Here is a 27,230-nt window from a genome sequence, read left to right on the forward strand (position 1 = left end):
CTCTTTTGACAGCATATATTCGAGCACATACTCGAGTGATTGGTCTAAAGGAGTAAACTTTCTGTCGTAACTCCATCATTCATGCTTAGTCTTCTTGCGCAGTTTCGGCACTTGATCCTGCTGAGGAGGCTTGTTGTATTGAGGAGCAGGCTTCGCTTTCTGATCTCCTTTGTTGTTCGAACTTCCTGTGCCATAGCAGTAATCCCTCTTCTGCCCTTTGTACTGATTTCGGCCTTTGTTGTTGTTGTTGGCAGAATAGGTGAAGTGAGCTTTCTTCTTCTGCTCACCTTGGGAGTTGTTTTTGGAAAAGGTGAAGCCTTCGTAGACTCCATTTTCCACACTCAGTTCGAGCCATTCGGCTCGTTCAGTCAACTCAATGAAGGTCTGGGATGGTGCAGTTGAGATCAATCCTCTTAATGGCTGCGAAAAGTTGTTGAGGATTAAGGATAAGGCGTGCCTTTCCGAGATAGGATCTCTCATTTTGTTGCAAGCCGATCTCCATCTGTGAATGAAGTCCCGTGCTTTTTCCTTCTCATTCTGCCTTAGATTGCAGAGATGACTCAATGTAGGAAGCGCCTCTGTGTTGAACAAGAAGCATTCGATAAACAGATTTACAACTTTGTCGAACTCCTTGATCTCGATGGGGTTGATATGCTCATCATACCACTTAGCTACAACTCCTTCCAAGCTGCGGGGGAAGCATAGAAACTGTGCTCGGTTGTCCCTCTTGAACTTCGAGCACTCAGCAAAGAAAGTGGCGAGATGAGCTTTTGGGTCGCCAGAACCGTCGAACTTGATGAATTTACGGGGAAGATTCTCTAGATCATCATCCCCTTCTAGGCCGTCGTAGAAGTCCTCGCTGGTGAAGACTTTCTTGCCCTTGTCACGAGCTTGCAGATCCTTTACCACTCTAGCCATTTCTTTGAATTGTGCTTGCAAAGGCTCTTCTGCATCTCGGCTCTTTGATTTGTGGCTCCTACTTTGGCTACGTTTCTGAAATGCCGGAGGTACCTCATATTCTTCATCGGTGTTTTCAGTTGAGTCTGATTCATCTGAAATCTCCTCTGGCTGGATCTGCTCTTTGGGAGCCTTCTTACCCCTATGACCATGAAACTTTTCTCTGAATGGATTCCTTTCTGAGCTAGTCCCGGGATGTTCATTCATCATTTTGTTCATCATCTTTCGAAACATGGCATACATTTGAGAGTCTATGCCATCGTCTTCTTGTTGCTGCTCTTGACTCCTCTCGGACCGGGGGGAACCCATCTCTTCTTCTGAGGCTGAAGAGTACTGAGAGGCCGTTGTTCTTTTGTCTGATCTTGTTTGAACCATCAAATGTTGTAGACGCTCTCTGCAGGGCAAAGACCTGATTAGATTATGTAGGAATTGGTTTTTGGAAGAAATATTTGCTGAAAATATGGTAGACAATTTGAAAAAGATATCCCATTACTAGGGACTGAGTCGTCGCGAGAATCGCGCCAATTGTGTTGTCACTCTTTTTGCAAGAGAAATAAACAACGAAAATGTGCCTTGTTACCTAGGCGAGGTCGTCAAACCACAATAGAAAGAGAGAATTTTATTGAAATGAGAAAGCATGATTTTATTGATCTTGACAAAGAGGTGGAGGACAAACAATTTGCCACCATTCATGATAGTCGGCAGACACTCTAGGACCTGGAAAGATTTTAAGAGAAACAAAAGAATCCCAGCTATAGCGGGCAGAATGATATGCCCCAGACCATTGTGCGGAGGTGAGATCGAAATCTGCCATAGCTCCTGCTAATAGTCGGGCTTCGACGTACTGTTGCCTCTGGGAGAACTGTTGAACACATCTCTCTGGTTGGTAGTAAGTGCAGAAGAAAGGTCCCAACAACTTGAACCGCTTGCCATGAGCGTATGTATATCTGGGAGGGGATAATTGCTGATCAAAATAGTCCCAGACAACGTCATCTTCTTGAATGTTGTTGATCATGGATCGGTACTGCGCTACTGGAAGGAGTTCTTGACCATTGTATCTGAAAGAGCTTGCTCGGGCTGAAACGTGTTGGAAGAACCAGGATTGAAGTGCGTAGATGCAACCTTCAACTAAAATGGATTCTTCAAGTGAGAATCGAGTTAGACCACGGTATAGGAAGGCGAGCGTTGCCATGGCTATGGAGAGGCGATTGGTCTGCCGACTTCCCCATCTTCTCATAAGCTGGATTATTCTGATGTCCATATAGTTTTGTTCATCTGGAAAGAGGGATAATCCTACAGTGCACAGGATCATTGCATTTTGAATCCTTTCTTTAGCTGTCCTGGATAGCGAACTGACTTCAACGAAGGTCCCGTACTGGCGGTACAACTCGAGCAGGTCAACATATTCATTTTTGTCCAACTCGATCAGGGGCCAGGATCGGCGGCCTGTCATACGAGCTAATGAATCTCGTGGGTCCAAACCCTTGACATTGATAAAGAATTGATGTTCTAAGGGATCTCCTGGTTGACCGGCTGGTTCTGGTAACCCCATGATTTCTGAAAATTCATCCATTAAAACGGACATTTCTCCCCCATGGGAACCAGAAGGTACATGTTCATGGATTTCATCGCTCTGCCATTGCGTGGATCAGGTTGTCGTTGATGGTCTGCTTTCCGACTGCTGATGTCAGTTCTAATCCGCACTCGCTTAAATGGTCTGAGAACATTCGGGAAAAGCTTTTGAGCCAAGAATAGTACCACCGGGGAATGAAAGTTCCGATGCTAAGGGCTCGATGCTCAGGACGACCTTGTCGCACCTCGTAGGAGATGTGACCTTCAGGAAAGATAGGATCAACTTGACTGGATGCCATCAAACTAAAAATAGAGAAAGACTCAGAATGAGACTTTTGGGAAAATGTGGGAAATTTTGGAAAATATTGCAGGCAGGATATAAAATGTCGCTGGAAATTTGAGATCCAGTAGAAAGGTAGAATGAAAAATCGCCTGGAGTTTTGAAAGAAAGGGGATATTTGAGAAAAATCTTCCAGGGTTTGAGAAAATAAAGGGAAAGATGGGTATTTGAAAATATTTTTGGGAAAATGTAAGGAAATAGAGGTAACAAACAAACAATCACATCCTGCACAAACATTTATGCACATACAACACTCCCTAAAAGGCTGACTCTAGATGCATCATTTTGAAAACAACTGTAGGACCCTAATCCTAGCTCTAGATTCAGATAATCTTTGTCCAATCCAGTTACGCCGATATACCCGAATCGAAATTCGAGGTACGTGACATAGAATTTCAACTCCGGTTCTAAGGTAAGGTTTTCCAACATCCTTGAGCGCCTACCGATATACTTCGGACTGTGGCCCGCGGTACGTGGTAGGGGGGTGTTAACCCAAATAATTGGCCCAGTTGTGAGGCTCTGTCCCGAACTAGGGTTCTGAAAGAGAGCCCAGCAATGTGAAAACCGAGTAATGATAGATAATGGAGATTTTGAAAAATGATCACATGCAAGAAATAGATGGCTCTAAGTCCTAGAGAGATAGATTTTTGAAAATCTTTGAAGAAGCATACATTGTTTGCATTCAGATCCTAAATTGAGGAGAGTTGTATTTAGACCTAAGTCTATGTGAGCATGAAAATATCTCCTCAATCTGGTCCTACCAAACCATGCCTAGTCTATATGCAGTCAATGTCAGTTAGGTCAGAATCTAGGCTCATAGGCTCACATGATATTGAAAGTAAAAGAGCTGACATTTTGTGAACACAGTTTCGATAATTGAACTAAATCAAGCACAATTTTGGTCAGACAAGGACAGGTCCCATCACGGTCGCCAAACCTGTTATAGTCGCAAAAAATTTTCCTGTCTTCCCTTCCTTGCCGAAGAGAGAGGAAAAATGCTCTCGCGATTCAAACTTGACCGGATTTTAGAAATTGTTTTGAAATACTCGCCTCCATTTTGAAAATTACGGGAAAATCCATGGGATGGGGCTCGACCTGTCGGTACGAGGTTCTACCGTTCCTGCCGCCTTTAACAAGGGTAATCGAACCAAGGACCAAAATTGTGCTTGACTTAGTTACATCATCTAAATCATGTTCTATCCTAAATGCACAGAGAATTCAAGCATGTGCTATGAAATTTTGTAAAATGCTGGTTGGAAAATATGATGTATGCTTAGAAAACATTTGGAGTTGAAAAACATTTCTCAGGAAAAAGGTGAAAGTCAATTTCTCAGGAAACTCAGATGAAAGTGGTTTTGAAATCACGAGAAAGTTCATAAAGGTGTGGGAAAATCATGAATGGATGAAAATCCTGAGAAAATGGAAAGAATTCTTGAGAAAAGGGTAAACATTTGAAGGGAAAGTGCTTGTCAGAAAAAGCTTCAAGTTTTGAAAGATTTCTTTAGAAAATGGTTGAAATTCATGGGAAAATTCTTTGAGGAAGGAAAATTGAAACTCGGGAAACTGAAATCCTGAGAATCTTAGCCTTGAAACACTTGGAAATCGATTTTGATCTTTGAGAAAAGTGAGAGATTTCTTTTGAAGATTTTGAGAAAATAACCTTTTCCATGGAAAAATGTGGAAAAACTTGACTTGGGAAAACTGATTTCAAAAAATTCTCAAAGTTTCTTGAGAAATCGATTTCTTGAGAATGAAATTTTCTTAAGAAAATCATGAGAAAACCAATGATTCCATGATGCAAATGATATGAGTGAATGAATGCACTTTGAAAAGATTTTCTGAGGACTTTGTTGGAAAAATGTGTATTAAACCAAAGTAAATCCTTCACATATTCTGACTGTGGCCATGAATATGTTCAGAGTTTAATTGATTTAATGCACAATATTTTGAAAATATTGGAAATATGATGTGCATTTTAAGATAGCCTAAGAGTGTAGGCTCAATGTGTCTGGTAGAAAGATGATGGATCTGGGTTTCGTCCATATTCCGACTAGGGTCGTAAATATGGACTCCACCGAGTTCATCAACTCCCTAAGAGTTGGTGCACGTGCCATTCGTGTACATCCATAGTGCTTTTGAAATAAAATGCATGAATCACATAAACAGGATATTGCAGGAATTTAAACTATATGATATGCATCCTAATCTAAGCATAAAATTAAATCTCTTATTCCAAAATTTACTTTATTACATCACTAAATAAATGAAATAAAAGGAAATTGCAGACTTCAACTCCTTCCTTTGAATGTCCCTGCCAATCTTGAAATGGAGTTAGTTCAAATATGTGGGTTTTTCCAAGATTTTCCAATAATATTATGAAGTTATTGGACTTAATTGGATATAAACCCTATTCTCATGCTTTCTCGATATTTGAAATGATGTAAATGCAAGAAATTCAGTAGAAAATAGTTGGAAATCCGAAATTGTGGTCAAAATGACCAAAATACCCCTAATATTGAAGTTACACCTTTAAAATCAGGGTTTTTTGAAGGAAATTTTGGTAAAATTGAGATTTCAAAATTCAAATTGAATCAAATGATGATGAAATGCAGTATGAGACATTATGACATGATGCTAAACACATTAGGACTGTAAAATCAGAATTTGACATTTTGCCATTCGTCAAAAATAACGAATTTCGCTTGATTTTTGCTTGGATCGGGTCCCGAGGGGTCTTGTTTTGATATTATGGCTAAACTGAGCCTCAAATGAATTCCAAATGCTGTCAAATTCTGTATGGAGCATCTACCTATCCTGACAAACAGCCTAAAATGCTAAAACTCACGAAATGACATGGTTTAGATACTAAAATTTAAAAGAAATCCTAAAATGGACAAATTTCGCCTACGGACCCGAACCAAATACAATGCTTAATATGATAATGCAAAAATTACACCATAAAAACCTCTGATATTTTGCAGAATGCTAAAGGACCCGAAATTGAACACTTTTGATTTTTACAGCCTCGGGATTTGAACTACGGTGAGTTCAGTAACAGGCATTTAGTTCTAATGGAGGTAAAATCGACCTAATCTAATATAAAATGCTAAAAAAAATAGAAAACAACCATGGAAATTTCTGATATTTAACTGAGATACTCACGACACATACAAGGACAACTTTCATGTTTATGACTTCAGAATTTGATCAACAAAAACATAGATAAAAATTCAACTTTTCATGCCTAAAACAACAGAACAGACAAATGTGACAAAACAAAAGACTGACAAGAAAAATCCGAAATAGATCTTAAAACTGTTCTAAAAATCAGAAGCTTTTAGATGAAAAAAGAGGATATCTCGAACATGACATTAACTTTTTACAGATTAGGATTTGGAGCAATACCTAAAGGGAACGCATCTCCTTAAGTCGATCCAAAATCTCAGAGGCCCAAATCAGGCTCTGACACGTGTCCCAAACTCTCAGATTTTTGTCAGACATAAAAAACATCAGAAAAATCTGATAAAATCATGGTAAACACTAGACATTACTCCAAATTCATAACATCTTTTGGATCGAAAATCGGACCTCACATGAGAGAGATCTCGATATTACAAGTCGTAAATGAAATTTTAAAACGCATCCAGGGTAACAAAACCCGACTTACCGTTTTGAATGTTTACCATAGTAAACAAATTCAAATCCTTCCGCATTTTTGGTACATTTTTAGGGACACCTAAGGGCGCATTCCATGATTTTTTTATAATTTTTAATAAAAATTAAACACATGAAATAACGTGTGGACTGACTGACAAAAACAGAGAATTATTGAAACTGAGCAGAATTGAAATAAATACTGAATTAAACCTAATTAACTTATAAAACATGCTAAATTAACGAAATAAAATACAAATTAAATTTAGCTAAATGCATGAATGCTAAAAATCATCAAGGAAGCATGATTATATTTTTTTTATATATACGTTGTTTTATAAGAATAGCTCAATCCATCCCTCGGATGAGCTCTTTCTCCAAGTGACAATATAAATCAAATCATGATATTATGAAATCAAGGAGAAGGGAGGTGCACCTTGCATTTTTATGCAGCTTTGAAACTCTCGAAATGGACAGCTACCAACGTCTTCTTTCGGCCTTCGATCCAGGCTTCAATTGATTCACGAAGATCGACCTACGCTTAGGTCAAATTGGCCACGGCACGAGCAATGTATGTGCTTCACTGCACCTTCTCCATTGAGCCCAAGGGGGGGGGGCGTGAATTCCAAGAAACACATTTGAGTTCTAAAAGGGATCTAGGCTGAAGTTCAAAATCCAAAATTGGAGTCCCTTAAGCTGGGCGTGAGCCCTTGTATTTGTAGCATTCTTTGAAAATTTTGAATTTCAAACAGGCTCAATCTGAGCCCTCCATGTGGCGCCATCTTACGACATGCTATTTTGATTTTTTGAGAAAATAAAATCGGAATTTTGTGGATGAGACACCTCAGCAGGGGAATTTGAAAATTTTTAAAATGGTGGCTTGATTTTCTCTGCAGGAGGCTCTCAAATTGCGCCACCTGAGGGGGTGCTCTCTTGGAGTTTGAAATTCAAACTTCTATTTTACTGAAGGTCCTCCTATGATGCCACCTCAGGGGGCTATTTTTATAAAAACAAAATAAAATAAATATAAAAAATGAAGCCAAGTGGGGTTCTGGAATGGCGCCACCTCAAAAGAGATTCTGAGGTGTAAAGTTGGAAACAGTAGGAGCATGCCATGTGGTGCCACCTCTGAGGAGTTTAAATGTTCAAATTCATGCTTTTTCTGGAGAGAGCAGAGGCTGACATGTGGCGCCACCTCAGGGTGGCTCCACACTGCCATGTGGCAAGAGAATAGGAATGGAAGAAGCAGAATGCACCTCAGAGGGGAGCTTTTTCTACTTTTTCTGATGCAGGGAGGTCTGAACATGTGGCAGTTCAGGATGATCCTGCTTTTGACAAGTGTCAGATGTCTGGAGGAGCCTTCTCAAATGGCGCCACCTCAAAGGGAGATTTGAAATTCAAATGGGGTTGGCTTTGGAGGAATGGAGGATGGACATGTGGTGCCACCTCAGGGTGGCTCCTACAGTGCCATGTGGCAAGAGAGAGGAGGGAAAGGGACACGTGGCGCCTTCATAGACCAGATGGAAAAGGCAGAATTCAGGATTTGCACCACCTAGACCTTGTTTAAATTGTAGTTTTTTCTGAAGAAGGCCAAGAGTGACATGTGTCCTCTACTTTTTCTGAAGGAAGCTGGAAATGACATGTGTCACCTACTTTTCTGAGAAAAGTAGAGGGAGACATGTGTCATCCTGCTTTTTCTGAAAGAAGCATAGATTGACACGTGGCAGAGGGAAGAGAAGGAGGGTCAAGTACATGTGGCGCCATCTCAGACAAAGTAGAAAAGGTGAAGTTCAGGATTTGCGCCACCTCTGGAAGGATTTGAATGTTTGAATTCTAGATTTTTCTGAAGAGAGTAGGAAATGACATGTGGCATTTGATTTTTTTGAGAAGAGCAGAGAATGACACGTGTCACTTGCTTTTTCTGAGGAAAGCAGGGAATGACATGTGGCATTTGCTTTTTCTGAGAAGAGCAGAGAATGACACGTGTCACTTGCTTTTTCTGAGGAAAGCAGGGAATGACATATGTCCTTTGCAGGAGACACACTTCAAATGGCACCACCTCAGAGGAGACAGGCCTTACTTTTTCTGAACAGGACAACATATGACACTTGGCATCTCATGGTGACTTTGGAATGACACATGACACAGGGTGAAGATGGTGGGCACTGACACGTGGCATGAAATGAAGAGGATGTCTAATGACATGTGGCGGCTTCTTAAGGTAGCCTCACACTGACACTTGTCAAAGGATGGCAGAAGAGAGAAGGTGACATGTGGCGCCACCTCTAGGTGAACCCCACGCTGACACTTGGCAGGTAAATGGGAGGAGAGAGAAAAGACAAGTGGCGCCAATCCAGGGGACAAGGCTCCTATATTTTTGGGTTTTTTCAAAATTCAGGTTTTTCAAAAGAAAAGCCTATGTGACACCACCTTAGTGTGGGTCCCACATTGCTTCTTTATTGAAATAAGGGCAAAACAACAAAACCTCTTTTTGGAATTTTCACAAAATCTAGACTAATTGGTAAAACAGAAATTTCTCAAAAAAGTTGACCCCTGTAGGGCGATTTTGTAAAAGAATGATAGTTGAAATTGTTTGACAAAAGGGAAAAATCTGAGATGAAATTTATTGAAAATTATCCAGATCGTTTTCCTGAGAAAATATTTTAAAATTCAGAGTCCTAGGGGTAAAATGGGAAGAATTGATAATTTTGAAGACCCAGGGTTTTGAAATCAATTTTGAAAAGAGTTGAAATTCTAATCTGGATTGAAAATTTTGAAATCAAGAGTTCTGGACCTCAAAATGACATGCTGTGCAGTGCAATGATATGAAATGCTCATGCAATGCTATGCAATGACATGTTTTATGAAATGTAATCTTGAATCAGGATTTGGAGATTTCCGTCTCCTGTCAGGAATAAAATTTTGAACATCTGAGCTAAAATAGAGAAATTTTGAGAGTTGCAGATGCAATTTAGACTTCTGTAAGGTTCGGGCTAAAAAAAATGACTATTTTGCTTTTCGGCGATTTTAAAGGCTGGATGATGATGCTGGGTGAAAATGTCGGAGAGGTGAGTGAAAATTTGGGGTGTTTACAGCCTCCGGCATCAAGGTCACTCATGCCTTTTCTTTTATTCTTATTTTTTTTCTTGTTTAAACAACAAGTGCTCGGATCTTTATGTGTTGGCACACTATGTAGCCGGAGGGCATAGATGTCTAGGCGAGCCTAGACGCTGAGGCCAGCCCCTTTTGGGTTGGCTGCTCGACCCCCCCCCCCTGAGCTCCTGCTCATGTTGCTAGGAAGGGCACACAGTGCCAGCCCTGCCTACTTTTTGGTGGAGCCGGATGGAACCTGGTGGTGCCGAGCGCCGAGGTCTTTCTTTCATTCGGCCACCCTCGGTTTGCATGCAGGGTTGAACCATGGTTCAGACCTGTGTATGTGTTAGAAACCAGGCTGGCACATGGTGCCAGCCATGGTTTTACTTTAGGAGGAGTCGGGTGCCAGCCGCACGGTGCTGGGCACTCGGGCCGTGAGAGCTGACCCCTTGTGGGTCTGGGTATGAACCGAATGGTTCATACCTATAGATGGCTGACAGCAGACTGGCCCTATGGACCAGACCGATGGTGTCCAACCCCTTGTGACCAACTTGCAGACTTAGCCACGGCTACTCTTGCCGGCGGCTTGAATCAGCCCCAACCGAAACCCTTTGTCGATCTGGCCCGAACTATGGGTCGGACCAGATCCGGTTGGCATGCATGACAGTATGATTTGGAAGATCAGACCATCATTTGAGATTGGAACCCCTTTTTGTCCATAAGTGTGTAAACTTCCTGTTGGCACCCTTGCAGCCCCGGAATCCAACTATCATGGTTGTCAAACACTTTTCTTTCAAAACCAGCATGACTCCATTACTAACTAAACCATAGTAGACCCAATTTCACGTTTAGTTAGCCTAAACCTCCTTCACACCTCGACTAGGTGTTTGGCATAAGTGCACATGCTTTGGGTTGCATCGAGTTTGATATATATAAGTGCGAATGTGTATATACATACGTGTACATAAGTATAGGTATGTGGAACCTTGAGTATGTTTGTAACGTGAATATATATATATATATATATATATATATATATATATATATATATATATATATACACACACATATAGGTTGAAAACACTTAAATGATTGTTTCGGTATGACCGAATGGACATGCGACACTCCTGTGTCCCGTCCAAATATTCCTCTAAATGATGTTACACTTCGAATCAATTAATGTTGTCCTGCGTTCTTTTTGACAAACGGTTTGTTTCGGGTCCGCAGGCGCGGCTCCCCATACCATGGAAATAGCTAATGTTGTTCCCATAAGATGGGAATATCCCAGATTTCACCATAAACATGTAAGTGCGTTGAACCACATGTAATGGTCTTTTGGGTCGCAGTTGCATCTTCTGTGCAAGAGCAACGATCCACCTTGGGGGAAACCAATGTTATTCCCATTAGACAGGATGATGGGTTAAATTCAATTTCAAACCCTTGAGTATGAAAATGTTGATAAATGCAATCATAACACTGAAATACGTAAAATATAGTGCAACTTAATATCATGTAATGCCTCTATGGTTATATTTGTGCAAAAGATAGAAATTGTGATACTCTTACACTTTGCACTTGGCACATCTTGACATAGTTGTGAGTAGTACGTACCCGGAGGAGGTATATCGTTGAGGCATCAGTAAGCGCATTAGGTACACTTACCTTATGAAAAGAGAGAAAATTGAACACCATAGGGTATGAATATTGAAATGATTTGTTGTGGGCTCAGTTGGAGTTTTCGGGCAGTGACCCTTGTGTTGTGTGGACTCTTGTATGATATACCCTAACAGAAAATAAAATAATATGGTGTTTTGACTGCTTTCACAAGCAGTGTGCTCCGTTGGCCGTGTGAGGCTGAGCACGTGGATGGGCAGGTCAAGTCCTCGTTTTGCGTACCCTGCGGGGACCACGAGGCAGATTCCTCGTTGTGAGGTATGATTGAACTTGAGCTTTAAGAAAGATAAACCTGCTTCGCCCCATTCACAAAATGGTTCACCTTGGGAGAGGGTGGATGGTACAACCCTGAGTGACTTGTCGTTACTACGACACGAGTTTTGACAGGAGCTGTAGCGTCCTTTGGCCTCCAGTCACTCAGAGTCAGGGAGGTCGAGGTTACCTTCTTAGGGCCTCACTACTGCAGTAGTATGGATTGCAATCCTTGCCTATGCGAGTGTTTTCTCCTAGCTGTGTGCTGCTCGCATATGGTTGACTCGGTTTGTAGCTTCCCCTGTTACTACACTATAATTTGAATAACAGATGCCAGGTCCATGTCTCACAGAATGCGAGGTTTCTTCGCGTACCCGAAGGAGTAATCAGAAGAACTTAAAGACTAACCAAACAGGTGACTTACTGTATTTGCTACTTTACTGGTTCTGTAGATTCTACTTCAGTTACTTTACTTGTTCCAGCTGTTACTTGGTTACCTTATACGGCACTTGTTACAGTTAGTTACTGCTTGAGTACTTGCTCTACTGTTCCTTCAGTTTGTTACTTGTTAGTTGACTTGTACTTGTCACTTTACACTTACCACTTGTTAGCTTACTTTCGGTTTCCCTGTGAATTGATTTATATACCTGCTTGTGGTTGTTTCTTCACCACCTCGCAAGAGGACTGGCCCCGTTTTATGGGGATGTAGGTGACGAACAGGTATAGTGCGGATGCGATGACACACGATGGAGGCTCGGGGGACCCACACACTTGACCTGCATTTCTTGTACCTGGCGGTCTCCTTTTGGGGTTTTGGTTGTTTATTGGGATGTATTCCCTGTTTTGTACTTTTTGTACTTATATTTTGTAAAGCCTTTAAACAGTTGAGGTGGTTACCCTCCTTATTTCACAGTTACGCCTTTGTACACACCGTTGGTTACACTGTTTTCACTTGTTGCACTTATCTGTGGTGGCCGCCCAGACTCGCGGCTTCGCTGTTTTTTTTCCACATCTGCTTTTCGCTGAATTTCTACTTAAACCTAAAAAAAAAACAAAATTTTTGCAAGTTTTTCCAAGGTCGGGGTTTGGGGCGCCACATAAGGTCTCCATGCAACCTGTACAATCGAGATTGTGGTTTAGATATAGACATAATTATTCATGAAAAATGTTGAATGCGATAACGATTTATATTAAAGAAGACAAAATGTTGAATGTGATTATTAATTAAGAATGCTAAACATTACAACAATTTACGGTAATGAAAGTTAGATGCAAATGCGATAACGATTTGTACTAAAGAAAATAAAATGTCGAATGTGATGATTACTTGAGAATGCTAAACATTATAATGATTTACGATAATGAAAATTAGATGCAAATGCGATAATGATTTGTACTAAGGAAAATGAAATGCCGAATGCGATGATTACTTGAGGATGTTAAACATTACAACGATTTACGGTAATGAAAGTTAGATGCAAATGTGATAATGATTTGTACTAAGGAAAGTGAAATGCTGAATGCGATGATTACTTGAGAATGTTAAACATTACAATGATTTACGGTAATGAAAATTAGATGCAAAGGCGATGACGATTTGTACTAAGAAAGACAAAATCCTAAAGTGATGATTACTTAAGAATGTTAAACATTATAACAATTTATGCTAATGAAAGTTATGCAAATGCAATGACGATTTTTAATAAGGAAGACAAAATCCTAAAGCGGTGATTACTTAAGAATGCTAAACCATATAACGATTTATGCTAAAGAAAGTTAGATGCATAGAAGATAATGATTTGTGCTAAGGAAAACAAAATCATAAAGCGATAATTACTTACGAATGCTAAACATTACAACGATTTTAAACCATTTACCTCATTTAATTGCAACCCATCTAAAATGAATTGAGCATTTTTGCACTTGACATTTATTGAAGCCCACACGTCGATCATGGGAAAACCACAAACCGCAGGGCCACATTGAGGACGCAAGGCGACAATATGCTCCCAAGTTCATGACTACAAAAATAATATATTAGTAAGACTACAACCTTCAACGAGCTTAGTCCACAAGCACTAAATATGTAATAAACAAATACTTGAACAAATGGCCAAACCCCCCCGACAGTTTTCGTACCCTTACTCACAGGGTAAAGTTGATTGTACAAGTGTGTGAGCATAGCAGCACCCCATGCCCAGTTGTCGACTTCATCTAAGTCTTCCAGGAACTGCAACCACAAGTAATTTATTCTTGATCCAGAACAATAAAAAAATAAAGTATGTCCAAAAAAATAAAGAAGGAAGTCGCGCAACTCTTGGTCAGTTGCTTCAGATGCACATGCAGTGGACCGACCTTCCCATTTATTACAAAAAAAAATAAACTTTCATCGATAAAGAATTGCCTCCACCAGAAATACACTCACGTCATTCCTCCGTCGACATTCCTAGAAGGGTTGTGCAATTATCCTTTGGGTTATAGTTTGAATCACGTGTTAGGACAATACTGCCATGGCACTTAAGACTCATAATTCGTGCCACATCTTCTACTGTCATGGTGATCTCAAAACCCCCAAACTCGAACGTGTTCGTCTTATGGTTCCACTTATTGACCAGATGGGTCATGGTGTTCCAGCAATTTTCAAAATAATGTTGGTCCAGAAGGCCGTTGAAGTGCATCTTTCGTAATCGGTCCTTCTGATATTCACTCAGCTTTCTAAACCACGACAGAACTACAGGCCACTGACACCGCCCTTTCAGCTTTTTACCTGCTACATTGCTTCTCTTCTGACCTGCCTGTAACACAAAATATCAAATCACAGTTAATCGCTATACATAGTAATCGCTATATATAGTAATATCTATCGCAGTAATCGCTATATATAGTAATCGCTATCGCAGTAGTCGCTTTAAAGAATAATTGCTATACGTAATAATTGTTGTACATAGTAATCACTATACATAGTAATCGCTATTTATAGTAATCGCTATTCATAGTAATTGTTACAACAGTGCATCATGACATACAATAGCGATTAACGTACCTTGGTCACACTTTTCTGCTCTTTATCCCCTCCCTTCCTCTGCTTTTGCACTTCTTTCTTCCTTTTATCTATTATCTGCTTTTTTCTTTCTCTTTCCTTCTCTTCTTTGTGCTTCTTCATTTCTTTTTCCTTCTCTTCCTCGTCTTCCTTCTCCTTTCTTTGCCTTTTCTTCTCTTCCTCGTCCTCCTTCTCCTTCCTTTGCCTTTCCTTCTCTTCCTCATCAGCCTTCTCCTTCCTTTGTCTTTTCTTCTCTTTCTCATCATCCTTCTCATTCCTTTGCCTTTCCTTCTTTTCCTCATCCAGAATCTGCTTCATTTGCCTTTCCTCTTCCTTCTTTAATTGTCTTTGCTTCTCTTCCTCCTCCTTCTTCTTTTTCAACTGTCTTTGCTTCTCTTCCTCCTCCTTTTTCTTCTTCAATTGCATTCTCCTTTTCTTCCTCCTTCTCCTTATTATTTCTTTGCTTTTCCCTCTCCTCCTCCTCCTCCTCCTTCTTTTGCATTCACTTCTCTTCCTTCTCCTTATTCTTCCTTTGCTTCTCTCTCTCCTCCTCCTCCTCCTCATTTTGCCTTCGCTTCTCTTCCTTCTTTTCCTTATTCTTTCTTTGCTTTTCCCTCTACTCCTTATTCTTTTTTTGCCTTTATCACTCCCTTGCCTCCTTCTTCATTTGACATATCCTCCTTTGCTTTTCAAAATATTCTTTCTTCATTAGTTGCCTTTCCTTCTCTTCCTCCTCATTATTTTTTAATTGTCTTTCCCTCTCCTCCTCCTCCTCCTCCTCCTCCTGCTTCTTCCTTTGTCTTTTCTTTTCTTCCTCATCCTCCTTCTCCTTCCTTTGCTTTTCCCTCTCCTCCTCCTCTTTCTTTTGCCTTCACTTCTCCTCCTTCTCCTTATTCTTCCTTTGTTTTTCCCTCTCCTCCTCCTCCTCCTTTTGCCTTCGCTTCTCTTCCTCCTTCTCCTTATTATTCATTTGCTTTCCCCTATCCTCCACCTCCTCCTTCCTTTGCCTTGGTTTCTTTTGCTTTTTTTCATTATCCTCCTCCTTCCTTTCATTTTGCTTGTCTTTGTCATCCTTCTTCTTTTTCATCATTGGATTATCATCTTCAATATTTGATGAATTAGGCTCTGATCTATACTTTACCAGCAATTGCTCTCTTTCTTTATCATTCTCAATCTTCATTATTCTGTAGTACACTTCTACTTGCTCATACAAAGCATACACTTGGACAATTACGTCAAGAGTTTTTCTCGCTGACGATGATGCATTTCTTCTCTTAGGAATGTAAACCATTGGAAACCTGCACAACACAAAAACTTACCGAGATGTCAAAGGGTGCTTCGACGAAAGAAGATGAAGCGTTAGAATTTTTGTGGAACATATAGGGGAAAATATTATGAAGAACTCCTTTTATAGCTGAGGAGTTTAATGCTTATGGGACCCGCCAAAGATTTTTTATCAGTTCACATTTTTGGTGGTTCACATCTTATAATAAAAGATTTTAAAATGACATTGTTGTCAACCACAAAGATCTGCCTTTGTTGCAAAAATATTGTCATAGTATAACACAATCAGATGATCAAATATCATACAAATCGATATGGAAATTACTATTGATAGCTTATAAATCGATATACAGAATCAGGATAAAAATTGATATTTAGAATCAAGTCAATATCTTGAATCGATATTAAGAATCAAAACATCTTAAATCGATATGAAAATTCCTATTGATATCTTAAAAATTGATATTTAGAATCAAAATAATGTCTTAAAACAATATTAGGAATCAAAACAATATCTTAAATCGATATTAAGAATCAACATAGAAATTGATATTAATATTCAGAACAATATCTTATATTGATTTGGAAATTTGTGTCGATATCTTTAAAAATGATATTTAGAATCAAAATAATATCTTAATTTGATATTAGGAATCAAAACAACATCTTAAATCGATATCTAAATTACTATTGATATCTTAACAATCAATATTTATAATCTAAACAATATCTTAAAACGATATTTAGAATAAAACAATATCTTAAATCCTTATTAAGAATCAGCATAGAAATCAATATTAAGATTCAGAACAATATCATAAATCGATTTAAAAATTCGTATTGATATCTTAAAAATTGATATTTAGAATCAAAACAATATCTTAAATTGATATACAGAATCATGATAGAAATCGATATTATGCTGAATTGCCGTATCGATGATTAATATATTATGCTTTGTCTATTGCGATTTATACATTGAATATCCTATTGCGATTTGCCTTTACGAGCTTTGTCTAAGCAACTTGCTTGATACCGATTATCTTTTCGCGAATTAATTTTATGAGCTTTGTATAAGTGAACATGTCCTACCGCGATTTATACAATGACTGATTCATAAAAGGCGAAAAGGAAAATACAATAAACGAATCGACACGATGTTTAGGCATAGTAAACTATAAATCGAGTTAACTTCAACGATACATTACAACCACATTCATTTACAAAATATATGAGTGTTGCACATTCTTTGCTTCTCATGCAAATATCCTCAACTGAACATTCTTTGCTTTTGGAGTGTTGCACATTCTTTGTTTTCAGAGATCCTCCAATGTTATCACTCCTGGCACAGAGTTCACATTCCAGCTAGCAAGAGCTCTAGAGAGAGATATATGCGATCGACACATAGAATCGCTTTGCAGCAGAAAATGAGCGCACTCTTGAGAATATGATTCACAAACCAATGCTCAGGCACTCACCGCTAGAAGGAACCGATACTATATGCATATTTGACATCAAGTATATCGAAGGTAGGCAGATATTTTTCCAACTATGAATTATGGTTTGTGAACAATGGAGGGTTCCACAGTAGGAATAGATCAAATAGATGAACATCAACATCACCCCCTGTCTGTCATGCAGAATATTTGTGCTTGCTCCAGTATGGCGGCAACAATTGAAGATGATTATGGTCGTTATATTCTGCATAAGCTTCGATATACTTCACGACAAATACGCCAGTCATATATGTCATGAATATATTGATGTATATACAAAAGATAGCAACCATAATCATCATCGAAGATTATACAGATCTTTTCTCACGGTGTGAAACAACTATGTTGTCAGCATCAAAACCCATCTATCAAGCACACGTACAAGAAACACAGAAGAACAAAGAAGAAAGAAAAATACAAGGGAGAAGAAGAAGAAGGCGGAGGAAAAAAAAGAAGAAGAAGAAGAAACTGTGCTGCCGCAGAAAAGAGGAAGAGAGGTTAAATAGATTAGGGTTTTAGACATGGACAACAGGTCGGGTAGGGTAGGGTTTTACATAGAATAGGGTTTTACACAGATCTATATTAGGGTTTTACATAGAATAGGGTTTTACGCATGTGTACACAAATCGATACGACGTTTAGACTTAGTAAAGTACAAATCGATTTACAACTTGCTAACTATTAAAAAGTTGTAAATCGCTATCACTGTTATATAGAAGAAGTGTTCTATCACGATCTGTACAGCAACAGACATTAAGTTAAAGTTGCAAATCGTTATTACTATTTTATAGAAAAAGTGTTCTATCAAGATCTGTACAACAACATACCTAAATCATTAACGATTTGTCCTATAGTGATTTTTGTTTACCAGCTTTGTCTATGTGAATGATATCCTATCGCGATTTGCTTTTACAAGCATTTTCTACGTGAATGATATGTAGTATCATGATTTACCTAATGACTGATTCATAAAAGGCAGAAAGGAAATAGCTTTAAACAAATCGACACAATGTTTAGACTTACTAAAGAACAAATCGACACGATGTTTAGGGTTTAGGGTTTTGGGGTTCGGAGTTATGGTCTAGGTTTTAGGGTTTAGGGTTTAAGGTTAAGGGTTTAGTATTTTATTAAGGGTTTAGGGTTTAAGGTTAAGGGTTTAGTAATTTATTAAGGGTTTAGGGTTTATCGTTAGGGTTTAGTAAGATATTAAGGGTTTAGGGTTTAGGGGTTAGGGGTTATGGTTTAGCGTTTAGTGGTTATGGTTTAGGGTTAGGGTTTATGATTTAAGGTTTAGGGTTTAAGGTTTATGATTTAGGGTTTAGGGTTTAGGGTTTAGGGTTTATGGTTTAGGGTTTCAGGTTTAGGGTTAGTGTTTAGGGTTTAAGGCTTAGGGTTTAGTAATATATTAAGGGTTTAGTGTTTGCCGCTAGGGTTTAGTAAGATATTTAAGGTTTAAGGTTTAGGGTTTAGGGTTTAGGGTTTAGGGTTTAAGGTTTAGGGTTTAGGGTTTAGGGTTAGATACTTGTAGTATGTAATTAAAACCTGTGTGTGAGGAATAACAATTGTAGGGACATGAGGTGGCCATTTGCGTGTTCAAATCGTTGCTCCTTTAGCAATTTTTATGAAAATCGCTTTAAAGCATCGTACCTATAATTAAATAGTTGTCACGTAAATCGCTATCATCAACAATTATAAATCGCTATTGCATCAAACGTATAAATCATTTCTAATTTAAATGTACAAATCGTTGGTTCAAACTTACAAATCGATGTATAAATTGCACCCTTCATAAGTACATATCGTTGTAACGTTTGGGCTTCAACAGTAAACCTCGTTGTACGATTTAGCAAACTTGAGTACTAATCTTGGTAACTTTATATATCATAAATCGCAACTGCTTTAAATATATAAATTGTTGCTGCTTTAAACATATAAATCATAACTCATAAATTGTGTCGATTTGGCTTTGTTACCAAAATATGTGTCATTCAATATCTGATGGATCAGGCTTCGCGATTTGTATTTATGATTTATGAAGTTACCACGATTGTTGTTGTCCAGGGTTTGTGAGGCATAACAGTACTTACGTTTATCGTATCGATTTGTAATATGAATAAGCGATTATGCTGAATTATCGTATTGATTTATAGTATATTATGTGATATGTACATCAATGTGTGTGTTCAAATCGTTGCTCAGTTAGCGATTTTTATTAAACTCGCTGCACATTATTTGAAGTATGAACCGTTATAAATAGATATTATGTGTTTGCTAGTGTCAATTATTACGATATTTGTCGTATGAATCGCATCAAAATATGCTAATACTATAAATCGTTACTTTTATTGGCATGGTAAATAATAACTTGAAGATCATTACAAATAACTGAATCACCTTTCCTTTGGCAAAGTCAACCCATTCTTTATAAAGATCTTCAATTATTTCTCTTTGATGAGTATGTACAACCACCAATTGAAACAATATTGAACATAACAAACATCTGAGAAACTATATCGATTTGAATGGTGCAGTGGGCTGCCATTACGAATGAGCTCGTTTGCTTGCAAAGGATATGTGGGATCTGACCCCTGGTACAGAGTTGTTGTCAGAACTTCTGCAAAAGAACATGGAGCTCTTTTGAATATGCTCTTGTTGATTTAATATCTGATAGATCCTCAGCTGCATGACAAAGGGTGGTCCGACAGCAGACGACAGTAAAAGGTACTCCGACAACAGACGACGGCAAAGGGTGCTCCCATGGCAGCAGACGACGACAAAGGGTGCTCCTCTGGAGGTGTAAGGGTGATCCAGAACGGAGAGGGTGACATATTTCGAGGTTGAGACTCTTCAAGCAGAGGTGTTACTTAGGACGAAAATAAAAGGTTATCCTCCATTTTCTGGCTGGAGGAGATTTTGGCACATTACTCGAAACGTCGTTTCATGGCGCTAATGGCGGGAAAGGATACTTAAGTCATTGCAAACGCACCAGACTTCGATGCTAAGTGATGCAGACACACGAGGAAACAAGCCCCCACGTGCTTACATGCGTGGCGCTCATTCAGACTCGAGAACACGCACCTGCGTGTTTCGGGAGGGAACATATAACCTGCTTCCATATTTTAATAATAGAGTTGCAATTCATTTTTTTTAATTTTGAAAAGAATAGGGTGGCAGTACACGGGGGGGGGGGGAGGGAATGGCCCCACCTCGCCTCATTTGGACCAGTGATGGAGGACATGAAACAGGGATGGAGGCGGGGATGAAGGTTAAAGGGATGGACTTACGCTTTCCTCTTCCCCACCACTTCTTCATCTTGATCCCCGCCCTGCCTCGCTCCCAATCTTTTTTTAGGGATCGCAATGAACCAAGGGAAAATGGGGCTCCATCCCTCCTTGTCCTGTTTGGACCGGGGATGAAAGCGGCGATGGAGGTTAAAATCCAAACTCGTGCAGGAATGAAGGTCCGAATTTTGAGACGGGGTGAGGGTAGAGACCTTGTCCCCTGCTCCCGCCCTGGTCCATGCCATCCCTAGCTGTCAGAGAAATGTACGTCCATGTCAGGAATTTCAGAAAAAGAGGTACCTGGCATAGAATTTCAGGCAAAAGGTGAGTGTGCATCAAGAAATTACCCAAATATTTTTACGTATTAAATTTCGGTCTTTTTCTCTTTTTCAATGTTTTTTTATGACGAGAAACCCTCACCGAGTCGGCCCCGCTCCATACAAAACCCCAAATGATGTCACCGACATCCAAACCTTTACGGAGCCCACCACTTAACGGCACCTGCACACCCAGTGAGAGTAAAACTGTCTCTTTTCCAATGTTAATTTGGACTTTGAATCGGACCAATTTCCCAAAAAAAAACTTAAATCAGTGTGAATTGGATTGAATTGAATTACTTTAAATCAGTCTATTATGAAAAGTTTCTTTTAATTCTGAATAAAAGGCAGGGGTCCTATCGCCAGCATCTAGGGCTGGAAAATGAGACGATAAGCTCACTGTTTGGCTTGGCTCAAAAATTGAGCTCGGCAATTCGACCTACGAGCCAGATGGTTTAGGTAAACGAGCAGAGCTCAAACATGGAAAGCTCGGCTCATATGTATAGGCTTGTTTTACATATTATATACTTATATTATATATTATCAAGCTTTAAAAAAAGTTTTTTTGAGAAACAAGCTTAAAAACACTTAAAAATAATTTTAAAAAAAAAAGGAGTCAGCTCATGATCAGCACACCAAGCTCGGTTCAGCTCATCACGAGCTGACAAACGGAGCGCTAGCTGGGGTGTACCCTTAACGAGCAGAGCCTAAACAAACCAAGCGCAGCTCATTTACCAGCCCTGCAGCATCTTTCATCGAAAAAAAATAGATTTTTTTTTTTAATCAGAAAACACAAAGTTTTATATCCAGGCTGATTCAAACCCGATTCAGCTGAATGAAGCCTGAATCGACCCTTGCATCAAATCGAAAAAGGGGCCGATTCTGGCGGACTCTATTCGACTTTGATTTTTTCCATGCATGGTCCATTAACAGTTTCTGCCTTCATTCCTCATCTAAGTGGATTTAGCATGAAACGTTGTTTTTTATGTTCCTTATGGAGTTTTTTTTTTTTTAAGGCAAGCTGGGGTCAGGCTGACCCCTACCAGTTCTTCAATCGTACCACTGGGGTTTTGAACCTGCAACTTCCCACCACAGAGAGACGTGCACTGACAGCTCCTACCAGCCAAGCGGCACCCCTAGTTGGTGTTCCTTAGGAGTTACGTCCAGACTAACCTAAATACAACCAAACGACACGCTATTTTGGAACATTCGAATGCATTAATTAAGGCTATGTTTGGGAGGCTTGAATCAGAGATTGTGTTGTGGTTTCCACCATGCTTTCATACTGTCTTGCTGTTTGGGAGCAGTGGCATTGCTGACTGGTGTTGGCAACATTTCAACACCTTTCACTAGATGTTTTTGGCAACTCCATCTCTCAACATCGCACTGAAACTGCGTTTCCATTGCAATACATAGCCTAAAAGTCATTTTGTATGGTTCCCAACAAGATATGTATGCTCGTTGCACGCCCACACGCACACGCGCGCACACACACACACACACACACACAAAGGGTAATGATGCATTTTCTACATCACAATTGCGTTGTAGAATGAGAGCCAAGTGAGAAAGGAATACAAATTTCTGGATTTCATACTATATATATCCAGAAATAGGCCAGGTCACTATCAAGTCCATGCAACCTTGAATTTAAGAATCAAGTCTGATCAATTTTCTGAAGCTACAACCGACAATTTGGTTTCATTGATAAGCATGAACCCACTGGTGGATGCTAACTCACCCTTAAACATGAATGAGCTACTTGCAAGAAAGTGTAGTAGTAACCAAATTAAGGATGCAACTCCATGAAGCATCTAAGGCCCTGTTTGGGTTTGTTGAAATTGAAGACCACCAGAAAACAAGTTCTACGGAATTTCTAATTTATTGGATTCAATTCATTGTTTTATCCTAATTAATCAGATGTAGAGGAGCCATCAGAATCTGGATCAGCTTCAAACTCCCATGAGGAAAAGCTAGGCTGAATCTAGATCCGGTTATATCATACATATACCCTAATCGGGTATACATTTACATGTAAACGGGTCGAATGATTGTGCTTAGACATGAAAAATACTGAAACCGAGAATCCTAGTCCAATGGGAAATCAGACTTACTTTATCTATTGGGTCTAAATAAGTAGACTTCGATTTAGACAGTTACCCGAACCCAAACCCGGACCTTCTATATCTAGTAGAACCTCACGCCCAGTCCTATCATGTCAACCTTGCAATTGTATAAAGGCAGGGGTACCCTTCTTTTTGCTAGGCCAAGGGAAAACCTCCTCATAACTGAGCACAAATTGGCAGGCCTCCAGTTGATAAAACCCTTGAAGTTCTGACTATAAAAAAAAAAAAAACTTGAAGTTCTTCCAGCCCACCACAGAGTACACCCAGCTTGGCAGTGAAGGTTTGAATCATTGTCGTTCCATGTCAGGTGACAAACCATGGATGCCCCTAGCCAGGATGACAGAGCCCTTGTGGGTGAAGTCAGAGGTACTTGTAGAAACAAGGCCAAGGATATTTTGGAGAGGTGATTTTGGAAATTCTGTAGGTGGCAACAAACAGTCATAAAAACTTTTTTGAACAGAAAAAGCCAGTTATACAACCATACCATTGGAGAGGATGGTGTATGTTATCCCCCGATGATGCACTGAATCCCACATCTCGTGTTCGGGGGTTCGAATGAGCGCCACGTATGTAAGCACATGGGGCTCGTATTCCCGTGTATGTCGGCATCACTTAGCATCGGAGTCTGTTGCGGTTGCAAAGACTTATGTACCCTTTCTTGCTATTCTTGCCATGAAACAACGGTTCGATAAAATGACAAAAATATCCTCTATTCAAAAAAAGGGAAACCACGGTTTGAGAGAAGGACAAAAAAGTCCTTCATTCAAAAGTTGGGAAATGACGGTTCGAGAAAAGGACAAAAAAGTCCTCCATGCAGAAAGTTTGATGTTAACTATTTATTAAACTCTTGCGCCATCTGCTGTAACAGTAGCTCCCATTGACAATGCAAACTTTGTTGTCGTCTTCAGTCGAGGTTCCCGCCTTGTTTTTTATCATGTTTTACAACACATTGTTGCCATCTCGTTCATGCCTTGTGTTACAAAACATTCCCGTGTCTTCTCTTCTTTTTCGTTGTCGTTAGGCATTATGGAAGAAAGCAATGATGCACAAACATTCCAACCAGTGCCATTAAGGCGTCGTGAGTCTCTTTCCATCTCATCATGCTATCGATAAAGAACACATGTCATCTTGTGTACCATTAAGGCGTTGTTTTGTTATTGCAGGTAGATCTTGTCCTTACGATGGTTGGAAACTTATCGATATTTGTAAGACGTTGGGACCTGTTGACAAGAATGCTTGTTTACAAATGCTAGGAAGGGCCTCTACCCCATTAGGTATCCTCCATTCACTTAGTATATGCATGGTATCTCAAACCGCTATATTAGTAACATACTACCAATTTGTGAGGTATTGTTTTGTTAGTTAATATCGATTTGTTTGCTATTATGCTCAATTTTCGTATCGATTTGTAATATATTTTGCGATATATTTATCGATTTTTAAGATATTATGGTTTTGTATTGTCGATTTGTAAGTTATTATGCTGAATTGCCGTATCGATTTGAAATATATTATTCGATATGTATATCGATTTGTAAGATATTATATATTTTATAGTATGTATTTGTAAGATAATTGTAGACAGACTTTGAAAACGTGCGCGTGCAGAAACACATTTTTACATGCTTGCGGTGGCAATTTTCATATTCAAATCGCTGCTCAATTAGCAATTTCTATTAAACTCGCTTCACAACCTCGTGGATATAATGAAAGCGTTATCGTCAACACACATTGACGACATGTCGTTTCTTTTATTGGCATGGTAAGTAACAACTCGATGCTCAGTATAAGCAAATATCAAACCGCATTTGCTTTTATACTATGATTCATTAAATTGTTTCTTTGACTTGCTTAACCTTATCGGTATTCATTGTTATATGCATCCTGATTAAATCATAGTAAACATATGCGCTTGCTAACGCAAATTGATATATTGCTTACAAAACATTCATGTGTCTTCTCTTCTTTTTCGTTGTCGTTAGGCATTATGAAAGAAAACAATGACACACAAACATTTCAACTAGTGCAATTAAGGCACCGTGAGTAGCTTTCCATCTCATCATGCTATCGATGAAGAACATATGTCGTCTTGTGTGCCATTAAGGCGTTGGTTTGTTATTGCAGGTAGATCTTGTCCTTACAATGGTTGGGAACTTATCAATATTTGTAAGACGCTGGGACCTGTTGACAAGAATGCTTGTTTACAAATGCTAAGAAGGGCCTCTACCCCATCAGGTATCCTCCATTCACTCAATATATGCATTGTATCTCAAATCATTGTATTAGTAACATACTACCGATTTGTGAGGTATTGTTTTGTTAGTTAATATCGATTTGTTTGCTATTATGCTCAATTTCCATATCGATTTGTAATATATTTTGCGATATATTTATCGATTTTTAAGATATTATGGTTTTGTATTGTCGATTTGTAAGCTATTATGTTGAATTACCGTATCGATTTGAAATATATTATTCGATATATATATATATCAATTTGTAAGTGTGATCATTGCAAAAAAAAAATTCTCTTGGTTCCCTCTTTTCCTTCTCTTTGTCTTTCTAGCCTTTATTCCCCTTTTGAAGGAGAATAAAAAGATAGAAAAGAAAAGAGAAAAGAAAAGAAAGAAGAGAGAGGAGCTCTTTTGCAAAGGTCTCACTTGACCTTAATTTAAAAAATGTTTTGAAATTACTCATCTCTATTTTTTAAAATTTGCGGAAAAATGGAGAGACGGGATTCGCTCGTTGGTACGAGGTTTGATCGTTCCTGGCGCCTTTACCAGGGGTAATCGAACCAAAGATCAAACTTATGCCTTTTTGCTTTGCCTTAATATTATCAAAGAAATTATTCTAAGTCTAGAATGCACAAAGAATCATGCTTGTGTAAATGTAAATGCAGAGATGTATGCTTTTGAGAAAATAATTTAGAAATTTTGGGATTTTTCAAGTGATACTGAAATAAATTTTGATAATGGAGTGAAGAAGTGATTCAAAGGGTTGAAATTGATTTGAAAAGTTAGATTTTGAATCTAACGTAGAATTTGAAATAGATCTGGAAGGAAAGACTTGAAATTCCAAGTCTTGGAATAATCAGAGTTTTAAAATGGATTTTGAATTTGAAGAAATAAAAGGAAAAAGAGATTTTGGAACTTGATATAGAATCTTGAGAAAAAATAGAGTTTCAAAGTCAAAAATGGACTTTGAATTTGAATGGACCGATTCTGAAAAAGGAATTCTTAATTTCAGAACTTGAAAGAGGAATTGAATTTGGATTTAGATTTAGAAAATAGATTTGAAAAAATGGTTTTTTTTTAAGTAAGGATTGGAAATGAAACTCGATTTGAAATCTGAAATCCTACATGGAATTTGATCTGAAATCTGGAATCCTAGATGGACATGGATCCGAAGTTTGGAATCCAAGATGGATTTGAATCTGAAATCTGAATCTTAAATGGAATTGGATCTGAAGTCTGGAATCCAAGATGGAGTTGAATCTGAAATCTGGAATCCTAAATGGGATTGGATTTGAAAATCTGAATCTAAGGTGGAATGAGATTTGAAATTTGGAATCCAATATGGAATTGGATCCGAAATCTGGAATGGGGAATGGATTTCGAAAATGGGATTTGGATTTTGGAAATCTAAATGAAATTCGGAATTGGATCTGAGAAATCTTAAATCGATTTTGAAAGGGAGATGGAATTTAGGAAAAATTGATTTTCAGAGTGAATATCAAGTTTTGGTTTAAAGTCTAATTTAAGACTTATAATTTTGGAATTTTGAGAAATAAAGAATAGATCTTGAATTCTGAATTTAGAAGATGATCTGGAAGATTTGGAAACCTGAAGTGAAGAATAAAACTTGATTTTAAAACTAGAATTTTTGAAATCAGGTGATGAATCTGGGAATTTCAAAGTTAAATTGAACTTTGAAATATAACCTGGGATATTGAATTGAATTTAAAATCGAATCCTAAAAATGGATTTGGAATTTCAAAGTTTGAATGAAACTTTGAAATTGGATTTGAATTGGAAACTGAATTTTGAATATAGAAGTGAATTTGAATTTTCAAAGTCAAATTGGACTTTGAAATTTGAAGTTTTGAATCTTTGAAATAAGATAGAATTTGAGAATAGAAAGAAGA

This window comes from Nuphar pumila, chromosome 5 (assembly GCF_984573655.1).
Source record: "Nuphar pumila chromosome 5, dmNupPumi1.hap1.1, whole genome shotgun sequence".
Lineage (NCBI taxonomy): Eukaryota > Viridiplantae > Streptophyta > Magnoliopsida > Nymphaeales > Nymphaeaceae > Nuphar > Nuphar pumila.